This window comes from Pipistrellus kuhlii, unplaced genomic scaffold (assembly GCF_014108245.1).
Source record: "Pipistrellus kuhlii isolate mPipKuh1 unplaced genomic scaffold, mPipKuh1.p scaffold_m20_p_15, whole genome shotgun sequence".
In the NCBI taxonomy this organism is placed as follows: Eukaryota; Metazoa; Chordata; class Mammalia; order Chiroptera; family Vespertilionidae; genus Pipistrellus; species Pipistrellus kuhlii.
In genome coordinates, this window is record NW_023425460.1 from 35884529 (window position 1) to 35890109 (window position 5581).

Consider the following 5581-nt stretch of genomic DNA (forward strand, 5'->3'; position numbering starts at 1 on the left):
TTGCTTCTGTGAATTTCTTGATGCCTTCCCACCTACTCATTTAGGTGTGCAAAGACATCCCATACAGAAGATGCTTTTGAAGTACTGTTTTAGGGGGCAGCATGAATTAAGACAAGCCAATGACCAAAAACAATATAGGATGTGCTTCAAGCTCTGGCTACAGAGATCTACTTCTCTCTAATCTCTGGTGGTCTGACTACTAGACCTAAGTATAGACTGACCTCATAACACTGAACCAAAGAGAGACTTCCCCCTTCAGAGAGTTCTACCTCTGTAGTGTTCTTACTTCAGATCAGTTAAAATGTTCCTTAGAACTCTCAAACTATACATACACATTGCAATAAATTCATTTCATGTAATTATACAAAGGGTTTGGAAATAACATGTTGTTAGGCTGGCTTCTAGATTTAGACAACTGCTCTTAGAGGTCCTCTAAGTTCCATAGTTTTTGGCAGCTTGCCAACTAGCACTATCTTTGAGTATTCGATGACCATTATGAAGTTCCCCAAATAGTCCATGGGAGAGATTCCCAGCTTTGGTTCTTGATTGGTATGGGTCATTGGAAACCACCCAAAATTGAAGTTAAGGAGTTAAGGGCAAAGGAAAAAGGCCAAGGTCAAAGGGGGCTTCCGTAGTTCAACTCACAGACTCTCGCTCCATGACATCAGGAGCCTCCTCACTAGTCCCACCATCTTCACCTTTGCTCCTTACAATCTGTTTTCCTCCAACAGCCAGAATGTGCTTCCTAAAATGCAAATCCCAACCTACCTACCCCCACCAAAAACCCCCCATGGCTTCACATTTTTCTCTAGATAAAGACCCAACTTGTGATCATAATTTACAAAGCCCTGTATTTCCTGTTTTCATGTACCTTTCCAACTGCATTTTCAAACATCTGTAAGGCTCTCCATTCTCTAGGCTCTCTCCAGCCTCTGGGCATTTTCATATGCTATTCCATCCCTCTGGACCATTCTTTTTCATTCACTTAGTTCACTTCTGATAAATATAGATATTGAGGTCAAATGTGGCTGAGAAATTATAGAAAAGGATTCAAACCCAAATTCAAACTAACCATTTTAATAAAATTGAAGTGTTATTGATAGGGTTAAATATTTGCCAGCTCCATTGCAAAATATCTACTTACAGCAGAAAAGCACTTCAAACAAAACTCAGATTCAAATCTGATGTTTTTGTTGAAATCACTTAATTAGCAATTTAAACCTATAAAACATAAATTGAATTATAATAGATCTCAACGGGAAGTCTCCATTTCATTCTTCAGAGACCACAGTTATAGTCCCAATTCAATGGCAGCTAACAAAAAAAAGCAGAGGCACAGATCCCCACTGATGACTGGTGCTATGGAAGGACTACTTCATTTAGTGGCAGGCATCTGGATTTAATTTTAGCTCCAACACTTACTGTCTGTTTGATCTTTAAATGTCTACTTGGGTAATATTCCACATCTGAGATATTCCAGGCTCTTTGCTTGTATTGTATGTACATTATTTCACTAAATTGTCAGATCTGTTGGCTGCTTAATATTACCTGTATCATGTAAGTTGGGAACCTAACAGTCAAAAACTTTAAAATAATTTGACCAGAGATAGTAGCTATTCAATAGCATAGATAGAATCTAAATCTAATTCTGCTTGACTTCAAAATCTGATTTCACACTGGCTTGTAGACATAATGCACAAGAGAATGTTGAATTTTGAATGCAAAAATATATGGGAAAAGTCACTGATAGAATAACTGATCATTGGCAAGCATTCAATGTTAGCTCAATAAGGAGAGCCACTAAACTTTACAAACAGTTCTCCAAATTGTGTATATTGGTTCTTTAAAGCATAGACATGGTATAGCAATCAATGTAAAAATGTCTGTCCCATAAGCAGATCACTTGTAGGGAATCTCAATGACAGAACTCTCGAGGTGCTGTCACACTGAAGGTATTCAATGCCCACTACACAACTTACCCTAATAACCCTTCGTGTCCAGTTCTACCCCCAATGCTGTTGGGCCCCACACACATCAACTTGCCCTCTTCTATTTCAGTGCGTGTGAGCTAAAATGTCAACTGCCAGCCCACAGATATCTTTGCTTTCTGTGGCTCCAGAGCCTATCTACCATGTGCCCTGCAGGCCCAAAGTGTCAGGGAATTGGTGCCCACAGTATAAGCTCCCAAATTATGACTGATGGAAGTTGGTGCATAATTATCATCTCTGGGGGGATGACTCTGCATCAATGTTCTATACTGTTTCCAGAGATCCAGGCTGGATAAATCTCCAGAAGGCCATCACGGGAACTGGATTAATAACATGCTCTTATTTTTAATATAATCCTATATAATAAAAGCCTAATATGCAAATTGTCCCCTTGGGTGGTCGTTGGACCACTCACTATGATGTGTGCTGACCACCGCAGGGTGGAGCAGAATGGCTTTGGTGACACAGCACTGGTAGCAGATGGCAGTGGAGGCACTGCCAATCCCAATGGGCCCTGACAATAGTGGGACCATGGTGGGATGGTGGAGCAGGTGAGTGGGCAGCACCAGATCAAGGGGGGTACAAGCGGAGGCCTGCAGAAGGTGACCAGTAGCAGCAATGGGGGGCAGGGCCTCCACCTGGCTTTCAGGCACTGAGGAAACTGGGTAGCATGGCCTAACTCCAACAGATCATCCCACAGGCAGGAGGGATCGTGGAGCAGGTGAGGGGGCAGTATCAGAACAAGCCAGGCGGGGCTGTGGGGCTGTGAGGCTAGGGGCATAAGCTAGGGCCCAATCTCTGCAGGCCACCCTGAGGGACTCCACCCGTGCAGGAATTCGTGCACTGGGCCTCTAGTAGTTTATTTTCTAAAGAACAGCTGCATAGATAAATACTGTTATAAAGAACAAAACAAACTCAGGTGGCAAAAAAAGGAGAATTACTTCTTACATATAAAAAAATGCCTTGAAATATTTTACAAAAAGAAATACCTTAATAAATTCTAGTTCAGGATTGTTTAATGCATATTTTTTTCCTTCTTTTTCTTTTGATCTGCTTCTATTTTAAGCTCAACTTCTTCAGCTATAAGAGCTCCAGTGTCTTATTCTTTGCTTTCTTCATCTTTTTCTTGATGGCAACCACATCAATTTCAGTTTAGTGGACGCTTTCTTAGGTTTCACAACTCGCTTTTCTTTAGGTGGAATAAAATCTTTGTTCTTCCCCCTTGTCTGTTACTGAGAGCTTCACTTACTTAGCCTTTATTGCTTTCATTTTTGGTCACTTTTTGTGACTTTTCTTCAGAAAGTATTCACCACTAGCCTTTTTTTTTTTTTTTTTTTTTTTTTTTTTTTTAATCTGACTTTCTGGTTGTGGTGATGGGAATGATGTATACTCTTAGTTGTTTTTTTTTTGTTTTTTTTTTTTTTGGTTTCTTATGTATATTCCCATTTTTGTGCTTGAACTCTTTTAAGGCACTAAAAGGTCCAATGGCTGAAACTGTTTCCCTGAGCCATAATAAAACAGTTTGTTAAGAGATCCAATGCTTGTTTATTCAACACTTTCTGTACTAGTGGCCATCACTCCTTCAAATAAGCCTCTCTATATTTAAGAAATAAAACTACAAAACCACCTTCCTTTAAGAGTCCTCTCATATTATCCTCTTTGGAAATAGTTCCTTCCACTCCCAGGTACAATAAAGAGTTCTGATTTATCTCAGTTTTTTGGCTTCAACTTCTTGTTAGGAACTTCACATTTTTCAGCCAGAATGGGCAGCCCTTTTAGTTTGGAGGATGCCATCTTTAAATTGCTCCCTAGTGTTACTAGAAGTCAAAGGGTTCTTTCACCTCCTTTCCTTTCTCACTTTCCTTATTTACCTTACTCACTTTCCTCCATAACCTTGGCTTTGTGGTATGCCGCTGAGACTATAAAATAAGACAGATTCTTTTAGTCAGTCCCATTGGAGATGATTGAAGAGAGCAAATAAAAATCTCCCCTGCTTCTGCCAGAATTCTGAATCAATTAAAAGTTGTGATCAGAGAGTAAATAAATCATGTAGAGACAATATGTATTTTTATTTCTCATAAACCTGATCCCACTCTGTGGGCAAGTAGCTGAATATATCTGTGGGCCAATGGTCCTCCTAATAATGGCCATCAGAACAAAACAGTTGTTCACTCAGTAGCAGGTAGCCCTGGACAAGGCATCCCACACCCCACCACCTCCAGTCAGAAGCTGATCCCCACTGGAAATATGGTAAGGAGAGCAGACAAGAAAGCTTGATTCTCTTGGGATATTACCCTGATGGATGAGAGGAGCTGGGAAAAGCATACCAACTATTTTCTTTTTAGTCTTGCCAGTTAGATATCTATCCTTCTTCTGGAGATAGAGTGAGTAAAGAGGCAAAGAGAAGTAAGACACATTGTACTAACTGATACCCACCCATAGGAAGGAAACATTAAGAGTAGGGAAAACATGGTTCTAATACATGTGTCAAAGAGGTCATTAATATGCAGAACAGAACTTTAAGCCTTGAACCCAACATCCCTTAAAAAATAACAGGTTATAACATTTCATGCAATGTTATTCATATAGAAAATTAATTTAAAGTACAACTTTTTCATGATTAACATTCCTATATTTCTTTAATGTTACTGAGAAAATAATTAAGAACAAAGTAAGATTTGTACTATTACCTAATCTCTTTTAGCCCTAGAGTCTACAGATGCCAGCTAAACCAGGTTTTATAATCTTAGTACAAATCTTATCCTGGTAGCATGTCTCAAGATCTTCCCATTGAAAACATGTATCAGAATAAAAAAATGAATGAAATATTATACTTACAGTAAAAAAAAATGCCCATCTGTATCTTAAATGCTTACCCTTACATTTAAAAATATATTTAAGTAAACTGAGATAATTGCTAAATAATTTAAAAGCATTTTAAGTTGCTGTAGCATATAAAAGTTAAGAACAGTTTAATGGTGATTTGTGATTTTTATCATCATAAATGTAAGCAGTTTCAAAATATTTTAAGACATTGGATTCATTGATAAATTTTAGTGAAACAAAATACTTTAACTTGTTAAAATAAAACAAAATATATTAGGTTAAATAGACATTCTTCAAAACTCAAATAACCAATGTAAAGGAATTTTAATTTTACTTTATTTACTATTATAAATCTAGCTTATCAACTTTATGATAATAGGTAGAGCAAATTTCAGAGCTTTCAGCATGAGATATTCTATTGGAAATCATACTGCTACCCTTGTATGTCCTCCACCCTGCCCTTGCCCATCGGTAAATTCTTATACATTCCTTTGACCCAACTCAAGAGTCAGTTATGCACTGAACCCAACATAGTCTCTTGATCCCACCATTATCATTTCACATGACAAATTCTCTATCAGGTTCTTGTACATATTTTTGGTCTCTGATAATAGTTATTGTATTCTTCTCAGAACCAGACAATTGAGAGACAATCAGAACACAGTTTTCCAATGATGATATAAGCCCTTTAGAAATATTCATATAGTCAAAACAGCTAGTTTGAGCACAGACCATTAACTTTGTACTGTATAAACTGTCTCTCTCAT

At 38.0% G+C, this 5581-nt stretch overlaps 1 pseudogene; it reads right to left on the minus strand.

Moving 5' to 3' along the window:
• Positions 1 to 3003: 3003 nt before the first annotated feature.
• LOC118719027 lies at positions 3004 to 3878 on the minus strand (annotated as a pseudogene).
• Positions 3879 to 5581: the final 1703 nt, after the last annotated feature.